Source organism: Prosopis cineraria, unplaced genomic scaffold, assembly GCF_029017545.1.
Source record: "Prosopis cineraria cultivar Desert tree isolate PC_DT_omini unplaced genomic scaffold, ASM2901754v1 PC212, whole genome shotgun sequence".
In the NCBI taxonomy this organism is placed as follows: Eukaryota; Viridiplantae; Streptophyta; class Magnoliopsida; order Fabales; family Fabaceae; genus Prosopis; species Prosopis cineraria.
The window spans coordinates 15,557-26,686 of NW_026555539.1; the positions used below are offsets into that span (position 1 = coordinate 15,557).

The window sequence follows — 11,130 nt, forward strand, 5'->3', positions numbered from 1 at the left end:
CGACTTGTTTGCAGATCTTATAAGTGCCATTGCATTCATCTTCATTTTCCTTAACCTATGTCTTTGGTTTATAGGACATTTTCCTTTGGGATCACGCCTTCCAATTTACGTCAAGTTGGAGAACTTAGTCTCTGGATTGTTCTTATTTTATTTTATGGGACCAAGGATGATGTAGTTTGTGATGTGGATGAAATCCGTAAAGACGATGAAGATGGTATAGCTAACCCAGTCAACGCCACCACCCAAGAGAAGAACAAAGTCATCTAGTGTTTTGTGCCGATCGATGATCACACTGGTATTGAAGAAGTTCTAACTCTTCAATTTATTTTATTTTGGATGCGCTGGGCTCGTCAATGTATTGAAAAATGCATTTAGTTCAGAACGTCAGCAAGCAAGTGTGATGAGAGTTGAGCTCACAACTAAATAATTTAGTCCTGTGCGCAGTAGAAAACTTTTTTAATTATCTTTTAATTTTGTAATAGCTGAAGTTAGGTTAATAAGAATTGATTGATAGTATATTTATTATTATTTGAGTTCATATATGTTATAATAGATTTACTACTACTTAGCTTATTGCAGAAGATGATACCACATGCGTTCATGTTGTGCTTGCAATCTCATCCAACTTCGAATTACGCATTGAAGATAAAATTATATTCGGCCCAATGTTATGCTGGTTTGATTTATTATATATTGTTATGATTTAAGAAAAATTACAATATTAATTTAGAAACAAAAATGAATACTTACATTGTAAAAATTTAAATTATTCCCAAGTCTAACCACTCAAAATAATGAGATCATTAATGTCTTTTCTGGGGACTCTGACGTAATGTGTTTCCCAATGATCTTTTCAATTACATTTATTTCATTAGAAAATTCATTCATGTCAACCACCACTGAAGCCAACTGTTTCAAATTATCTTGCACCGGTTGGAGATTGGAGCCCAGAGATTCTTTTTATTATAGAAGTTCTTATAATTAATTTATAATGAAAATTAGAAATACCTATGATATTAATTAAAAAATAAAAATTGTAATATTTTCATACCTCTTTAGTAACCTATCGGATTAGCTTTTTCAACCAAATAATGAAATTATACTGAGCTTGTCCTATTGTTTGCACCTCATCAATAGGGAATAGGATAGAGTATTAGCATTTACAACCTCTTCAACCATCACCTTTACTAGTTATGTTGTATCTGTTGGTGGTGGACTATACTTGCATGGTTATACACTTTTTTATATGCAATTACTCGTTTCACATAAAGCATGCATGGAATTCCTTGATCTGATAGGCTAGAATCACACACTGGATCTGTAACACTATCATATTTCAATGCTTGTTGTGGTTGCTGTCACGCCCTAAAAATTAGACGTGATCGGCACGAGATATATGCATAACATATATCCCTTAAGCCTTAATTAAAGAAACTTTAATATAATATTTTAATTCATTTAAAATAGGATAGAAAATCATTGTAACAATTTTTTTAATAAAATATTCTTAAACTTTTGTAAAAATGTTTAACAAAACCTCCCCGAAAACATAGAGCCTCAAAAAATATTTCATCACAATCTATGACATCAACTCAGCAAAAGAGAACTCCTCTCCTCCACAACAATCAAATAGCACAATATATAATTAGGACTCTAACTATAATCTATGTGGAGCACCTAAAACATTATTTGTAAAAATACGATATATGAATTATAAATTTACATCAAAATAAAAATTAACCAAAATGGTGTCTCAACTTCAGTCCAGAAGCAAAATGCCCTTAAGGATCTAATGGAGGTACACGGTCCGCTACGCTATCTGAGACCAAAAATATTTTTTCTAGTGAATAACGTCCCAACAATAAATAATTAAACATAAAAAAAATGTAAACATTATGTAAGTTAAAGAAGCGACGATCTTTATAAAAGTTGAATAAATTTCAAAATAAACGATTTTATAAAATGTTTAAATAAAATCTCGAACCATTAAAATCTCATATTAAATAATGTTATCACTTGATTGCAATGAAGCAAATAAACAAAATCAATAATTATAAATAATTTACTAATTAAAATCAATGGGATGTAAAATTACCAAATTATCAAATTCATATTATAGGGACTTATCAGAATAATTAACAAACGTGGACATATAGTCCACAAGGGCAAATAACCAAACGTGGCTCTTGCCACGAAAACAAACGTGAACACATAATCCACGAGAGCAAATAACCAAACGCAGCCGAAGCCACGAATCAAATGTGGACACATAGTCCACAAGGGTATGTAATCAAACGCAGCCGAAGCTACGAAACAAACGTGAGTACGATGCTCACGAATAACCATCCCTCCGTTCCACGTGCGTTGGCCATCGCACGGGGCTAGTACCTCCTATACACACCCTGCTAGCTAGGTGTACCATGGCGCGCCAAGGGCTAACGGAACTGCCGTTAGCAACCAGTGATCTATATAAAGTCCCTTTTTAAAACCATTTTCAAACATGCGAGAAAATCATCACTTTTAAGATACAGTTCTCATCCTCAAAATCAAACTCGCATGAATACTTTTAAACATTAAAACTTGCCAAAATTAAATTTCATATCCGATGCTCATGCTTGCATTTATTGAATAAAGAAAAATTTTCAACGTCGAACTCGCATGAATCATTCTCTGTATCAATTCAATATTTGATAAAATAAAAATTTCATAATCAAAGTTCAAACTTGACTTGATTGATCAAATAACATTTCAAATTTGTAAAGCTAATTTCTCAAATAAAGAAATGTTAATCAACAAATATCCAATAACCGCATTAATGCTATTAAATGATTTCCAGAAAAACGTAATATTTTAGTAAAGGAAATTTCGATTGAAAAAAATTAGTTGGGACGCTATCCACTTACCTGTAGTATCCTCAAGGCTCCAAACTCATTCCTTATGACTCCATTTGAGCTTCCCTCCTTCCAAACATCCTATAATATATAATATATAATAATATTTTAACAGACTTTATTTTTTTTAAAACCAACAAGACCCCATTTTGAGAGCACCTACTCAACTAAAATTAACAATAATAATTTTAAATTTTTAAGAACACAATTCATTCATAATTTTTTTTTCTCTTAAGCTTTTTACCAAACATTTAATGTGCGACATTCCAAACCATTCAATAAAACAGGAAACTTTTAATTCTATTACCCAACCATTTCCAAACATTCAAATATAACCTCCAAAATGATAATGTACTTTATAACCCTTTCAATTTTGTAACTCTCAACAATTCAAACTCAAATAAGACCTCAATAACTTCTTAAATAAACTCCTTTGCAATGCTCAAATTAAAACTCTACTAAATAACATTTGAATCAATCATCCTTTTTGCCTCAATCATTAGAAATTTAGAAAATACAGTCAAGCAAAAACTCTCCGAGCATTTAATCAAACAATTTATGGGTATCAATATTTAATCTCATATTAATCTCTTCTTCCTCAATATCACTTCCTTAAAATTTTCGATAGCAATGCTATAATGAATTTCAATAAAAATTCAAACCCACTCCATCATCTCCTCCTCTTATACGACCACAAATTTCATCTTTAATCAAGCTTTTCCTTCATACACATATATACAACCAGTCACGTTCAGCAGCAGCAGTAGAGGAGAAAGTTTTTGCAACTCAATTCATCAACTCACACACCCGCTCGCATGAAAATAAATATGGAGAAGACTTGAAGTTCTTGTACCAAAAATTTCCGAACAAAGCCAGCAAAAGGTAGAAGAAATCGCACCTTAAGCTAAACAGGGGAGGGAAATTCCGAACACGATGCATCAGAGGGGGGGAGGAATACAGCCACAACAACCAACCAAGAACCAAAGTGACTTACAAATAGATCCTCCAGCTCTAACTACTCAGCTCCTCGGACACCGACAACACCAGAACGAAAATAAAAGCAGGAAAAAGATGAGGAAGACAGCAACAGTTATGAACTCCTCCACGGTCACCAGCTACACGCTGCAGGATGATGAAAAAAGAAGAAGAACGAGATGAAGACAGTGACAGAGGACGGAAGAGCTGGATGAAGATTCGAAACATCTAGCCCAAATCCTCCAGCTTCCTCTGACCAGAACGCTATGCACCACCAAAAAGAGAAGAAAAGAAAAGGAAAATTTTCAGACTAAAGGGGAAGGCTTGACCGGCAGCACGACATTGGAAACTCACCGGAGAAATCAAAGAAGAGCAGAGTTAGAACCCTTGTGTTGAAGGATCCAGAAGTCTCTGTTTTTTTTTTTTTTTTTTTTTTGTACGTGGTCTGACCGAGAGATGGGATAATAAAAGCTCAGACATTAGGAAATTGCAAAAATTACAAAAGAGGCATAACATTTTTTCTTAATAATATAAGAGAAACGGCCTTTTTTGTAATTTTTTCCAAAATTTTAAACTAATAAAATTTAACCTATTGTTCAAAAGAATTCAAACTCTGGACCTTCAAATAAACTATTAGCATAAGTTTCACTAAATTACCACTTTTCATTTGTCAAAAAACTAATTTAAATAAATATAAATTGAGAGAATATATATATATATATATATATGAAATTTCAAGGTCATTACAGTTGCATCTACAGATTACTAATCATTGATTGCATTTCCATTATCATGCTTGAATTGCATTCTGCTATCATCACTTGCACTTGCTGTATTGGTACAAGATTAGATAGTGGAGGTTCAAAATATTGTCTTATACCCATGCCTTTTGGAAGCCCCCTAATATGGTTGGGGTGCTCTTTTCTCCCTAAGGCTGTAGTCAATATATCCTTTCTACCAATAGACACAAAGGTCCCTTCAGAGAATGCTTCTATAAGAGCATCCTAGAACATGCAAGCAAATAGAAACCAATGTCGTTAAAAAATTTTAATCATATGATTAAGATATTGACTATAAAAATACTTACTTTGTAATGTAATGTCCTACAGACTGGACGTGCATCCAACACTACATAATCATTTCCATACAATATACAGTCGTCGGGGCAAGTATATATCTTTTGGTATCCCAAACCCATTAGACACAAATTTTTTTTTTTTGCCTCATGGTAACTACATGGAATTGTATTTTCCTCTAGAAGCATTTCTTTCAATAGTCTGAGCAACTCTGTGAAACTATTATTACTCCACCCATATCTCGCTTTCAAGTTAAACAACTTTAACACTGCTGTTAGTTGTGTATATTTTGTACATCCTAGATACAAAGGCATTTTTGAATCATTGCATAAGCTACCATACTTGTGCACTTTCTTAAAGGCTTCAATGCCAATATCACATAATATATCCTCTATATTGTCACACCCCAAAAATGGGAGTGACTGGCACAGGATATGCACCTAAACACACATTCCTTAAGCCTAATTCAAGAAATGTTTCATTTTGAAAATACTTTTCATTTAAATGAAGCTTTAATATTTTTGTGAAAATTCTAACAAAATTTCCCTTGAGAATAGGATTTCCCTAAAATTTTACAATACAAAATTTTTTAAAGAAATATTATAACATGTAGGAGCTCAACTTCTACCCGCCAACAGACAAAATATCTACAAAGTAAAGGCCAACATACAAATTATCTGCAAAATAAAGACTCTAATCATAGCCTATGTGGAGCACCTATAATGTTATTTATAAAATACAATGTATAAATTAAAATTTCATATAAAATAAAGATTAACCAAAAAGGCCTCACAACTTCAATCGAGTAGCAAAATCCCTTGAAGGATCAGAGGAAGGTACAAGCTATCTGAAACCAAAAATATTTTTTAGTGAATAATGCCCCAACTATGATATTTTTGTAGAATCAAAATGAAGAAACTATAACATTTACATAAATTAAAGAGAAAACAATTCAATGTAAATAAATTTGTAAACATGAAATAAAAGTTCTATATAACTTCAATATCGAGAAACTTTAAATTTATAACAACAAAGTAGTTTTAACATTTAATTTTGACAAATCCAAAATGATTAAATAAATAAATAAATAAAAATAATAACAATTGCTAATTAAAAACCATTAGAGTATGAAATCATCAATTAATTAAAATCTCATACTTTTGGGGATTTATCAGAACAATCCAAACTTGTATTTACTAATTAACTAAAATAATCATTTTTGATAAAATAATTTCACAAATTAAAGTAATTTAATAAACAAAATATCTAATAATCACATTGTTGTTGTAAAAGAATTTGCATAAAAATATAATATTTTGATAAAGAAAATTTTATTGTAATATCACTTGAGATGCTATCCACTTACTTGAAATGTTCTCAAAGTACAGGGCTCTCCTCTTACCACATTAATTGATATTTTTTTCCCAACTCCCTGAATATAGAGTATATTAGGGTCTTAATATACTTATAATAATGCTAAAAACCCTCTTACAACATAACACACACATACACACACAATGATTATAAATTTAAAACTTTAGTATCAAATTATTTGAATTTTTAAAAAATATATGATTGTTGATAAATAATGTGATAATAGCTTTAAATGCTACAAAGCTCTTTTGAGTGAATTGGAAAATTTGTTATGTCAACAAAGAAATGTTCATGTACATTGTAATAACTCACATTGTAATAACTCACAAAAAATATATATAAAAATAATATATATATACACACACACACACTTCTTTAAATAAACTTTTCAAGGCAAACTGATGGTTTAGTGGCAAATATCGTTGTTGTTAAATTTGAGGTCTGAGGTTTGAATCTTTCAGTTGCAAGAGTAGGATTATTTTTGCTTTTCATCCTTTATAAAATTACCATTATGCCCTGGCACCATCAGATATATATATATTTTTTTTTTGCTTCCTCCTCCAATTCAGTTTCGCATGGGATAGCGAGAGAGCAAGAGAGAGGTTGAGATCCAAAAGCTTCTTTCCCCATTCTTCATTTCATCCTTCCACCGTTCCCTCTTGCCACTGTCACCGGTGACCATGGATACTCGAATCCTCTATTCCTTTCATCCTTCCTCCCCTGTTCTTCCTTTGATTTGTGCAAGTGGCCTCTTCTTTCTGGCTCAACGTTGCTATCACCTTGTGTTCGCGATAGTGGGTGCATTAGCATCCGTTCATTCTTGTTCCCCTACTTTTCTTGGTTTGTCTGATGGCTTCCCCTGTTTCTTCGAGGTTTAGTGTCAGTGCTGTGTTTGACCGTGCGTGGCAGTGAGTGCACTGGTTTCATCCTCCATTTTTGCTCAGCTAAATTTCTCTTTTTGCTTCTAACTTTGCTGGTTTGAGGTAGGTGCTTCAGGTCCTATTTTCCTTCACTTATTTTGTACGTGTCTTATTTGGGCTGAGCTGTGAATTCCTTCTTGCTGCCGTTGTGTGTGATAAGGAGATTAAAAGCATGATTTTTGGGTTGATAAATTACTTTTGTGTTGGATGTTGCAGAGAAATAATTTAAATTTAATTTTCCTTGAGTTAATTAAATGGTTGGTGTTGAATGAATAAAAAATTTGGGAAGTCCTCAAATATTGATTTTGGAAACCGTTGGAATGAGATTTGGAGAGAAATAACTTAGAATTTTAGTTTATAGATTAATGCATATAAGATGTTTGATGAAATGCCTAATTAGGAGAATTTGCTATATGATAACAAGATACATATGGTAATTATATTATTGTTAACTAAATAGGAATTAGAAGACAATTCGCTTCAATAGAAGTTAAAAGATGATTAGTTCACATATTTATATAGGACCATCTTTGGAAAGGGAATTTAAGAGGATAGGAACTTGGTTTTATTGTCTAAATATCGTGCAAAGTAAAGGATGTTTGATAAATATTTAAAAGAGAAAATTTTGAATTTTACGTGGCAAAATTTTGAATTCTGATAGATATGTCATTATTGATTAGATAATCCTAAGAGGCATATGTGTTTTGTAATTAAAGTTAAAATAGAAATTTGAGATTTTTGGGAGATATTTGAGTTGGTAATTTAAGGACCAAGTTGCTATTTATATAATTAATTATATTTTTATGTTTCATATAATGTTGAGAAGGATAAAAGTAAAGGTTTTCTTTAGGGAAAATGACAATTAAGTCCCAAAGGATTAATTTTATTTATGGTAAGTCTCAAAACATTCTGAAAGGCCAGTTAAGTCCCTAGGTCCTTGAGTAGCATTTTAATATAATGAGAAATGACCAAAATACCCTTATTTGGCTGATGAAAATTTGAGGTTGCTCCTTCTCTACTCTTCCTTGACCTGTTCGTCGTCTCTTCCCTGTCTCATTGCAAGCGAGTAAAGCTCTTTGTCGTCTCTTCCCTAGGCTATCCAGTAAAGCTATCTGTCATCTCTATTTTAGTTTTGTTTGATGTCTCTTCTTTGCCCTAAGTGATCAGTTGCTTAGGTCATTAATCTGTAATCTGTTTTGGTCATTAATCTTTGATGGGTGTGATACATTTACCTAGCTGAAGAGTCTAATCCTCATCAACATTCACCATTTTGATTATGTAGAAATTGCTTGTTCTTCAATTTTTTCCGAGTGTCTTAGGTGAAGGGGGACTATATAGTTTGTACAAGTGAGGACATGCTTAAATGGATTTTAAGTTTGAAGTTATACATTGTACCCAATTAATCAAGTTTGCAACTTTGTAACTCTGTAATTTGGTTTCACAATTTTATTCCTAACTTCTAATATTGAAACGTATTTGTAATGTTCAAGTTATACATTATACCCAATCAATCAAGTTGCCAAGCAACTTAGGTACCCAGTTTTGCAATTATCTTAAGACAAATTTGCCATTGCTTGTCAAAATTTTGGGTGGAAGAACCATTGAATTCTTAAGAAAGTTATTATTCTAGAACAACGCTTCAGTAATTTGTAATTCAGACACCAGATTTTGCAACTTTCTTATAAATAATTTGCAACTTCTTTTCAAAATTTTGGGTGGAAGAACTATTGAATTCTTAAAGTTATTATTGTAGGACAATGCTCTAGTAATTTGCAATTGAGACACCAGATTTTACAACTTTTTTACAAATAATATGCAACTCCTTCTCAAAATTTTGGGTGGGAGAACTATTGAATTCTTGAACTTGCAAAGCCACCAAATTATTTTAGGACATGGCTTCAATAATTTGCAACTGACATACCAAATTTTGCAACTTCATTACAAAAAATTTGCAACTCCTTCTTAAAATTTTAGGTGGAACAACTTTTGAATTCTTGAACTTACAAAGCTATCAAATTATTTTAGGATAACGCTCCAGTAATTTGCAATTGACATACCAAATTTTGCAACTTTATTATGAATAATTTGCAACTCCTTCTCAAAATTTTGAGTGGAATAACTTTTGAATTCTTGAACATGCAAAGCTGCCAAATTATTTTAGGACGTGGCTCCAGTACTTTGCAACTAACGTACTAAATTTTGCAACTTCCTTACGAATAATTTGCAATTCATTCTCAAAATTTTGGGTGGAATAACTTTTGAATTCTTAAACTTGTAAAGCTACCAAATTATTTTAGCACATGGCTCCAGTAATTTGCAATTGACATACCAAATTTTGCAACTGCCTTACAAATAATTTGCAACCTCTGTTTAAAATTTTAAGATAACACATTTTTAGTGATTACAGAAGATATGAACTATACATATAAGCTACATGTATTAATTCATCTAATGCATTTGAACATATCAGTTGTCTACATACACAAAATCATGAACTTGGATTTGTAAAAGAGGGGTTGCTATGTACTAAAAAAATTCCTTAATACTACCAATATATATGTACAAAAGCCTATATATGTTAACCAAATCTAACTTGATCTAAAACTACCCATATATGTATATCACCTAAATTCAAGTTCATGTGGTAACCCATTTACAATAACATCAACTTGGGTTTAGATTTCTACACCTCTCTTGTGTACGACCTGCTTCATGATAATGAGAACAATGATAAACCTTTTTTTTTACTGATATTGAGACTCAATCCTGACATAACGAGGTCTGCCAGCTAATCGAGATATTCTAGGAGGCAGCAAAAAGGTTTGATTTATGAGCTTAGATACTTTCAATGCATTTGGCTTTGACATCTCATGGGTCTCAACATGATGCATAATGCCATTGTATATTTTCTCCTATGAGCTATGAAGATAATTAACATGCATAGTGCAATACTATACTTGTAGATTGCTTGTCTACAATTATCAGCACTCACAAAAATCTACCCAGGTCCTACTAGCAAATCCTTTCACTTTGTTGCATTTAGCTTAGGTATTAGTGTTGGGATACTTTGTATTGCACATAGTAGAACTTCAAGATCTTGTGTAACATATGAATTCTCAGCTGAATATCTTGCTCTACATTTCCATTCAAATCATGTTTATTACTATCATTCATATTCATATTAGCATAATATTTAATCATGCAATTATTAAAAAAACTTACCCATCAATTGAATCTCTTGTTGCCTCTATACTTTGTTGTATCTTCCCAATGATGTACACATGAGCAAAATTATCATTCAATTTCATTAATTGATTTATCCCTTCATCATCTTTAAAGTCTGAAAGAGCATTACAATCAAACTTTACTATGTACTTCAACTCTATTCCATTTAAATCACAATTCAAGCATGATGAAATTAATCTAACAAGTCCTTCAAGAGACATTCCTTCTCTAATCATTCTTCCATTACAACTCCCCCCATCATAATGCATTATCCCTTGCATATCTTTTACAATATCTCTACCAAAATGAAAATAACAAAAATTTTTCTTGAAACAACTACTTTCCATCGTATCCAATAATATCAACTTATAATAAACAGAATAAAATGTAATAATATATCATTTAGAAATAAGTTACTTTTGACATAAGTGATTTCTGCATCAGTGAAATAGTGACAGCATTCCATCTTAAGATATGGACACTCGATGATAAATTCTTACACTTTCAGTTGCAAAATGTCAAATCTTCATGCCAAATCTTTAGAAATGTGAAATTAAAAAAATCTTTCATGTTTAGTTGCAATAAACCGTTCCATCTTTTCCCTTATAAGAGCCATTTTGCAAGAAATCAGACCTTAATGGAGTAAACTTTTTTGTTCAGATGCCAGGA

General features: G+C 31.7%; 1 long non-coding RNA gene across 1 annotated transcript; it reads right to left on the minus strand.

Moving 5' to 3' along the window:
- Window positions 1-1,663: 1,663 nt before the first annotated feature.
- On the minus strand, window positions 1,664-4,280 carry LOC129295902 (uncharacterized). The gene is made up of 4 exons (XR_008589657.1): window positions 4,221-4,280; window positions 3,790-4,013; window positions 2,904-2,972; window positions 1,664-1,819 (listed from the first exon to the last, which is right to left on the minus strand). It is a non-coding gene; the product is annotated as an uncharacterized LOC129295902 (long non-coding RNA).
- Between the last annotated feature and the right edge of the window lie 6,850 nt (window positions 4,281-11,130).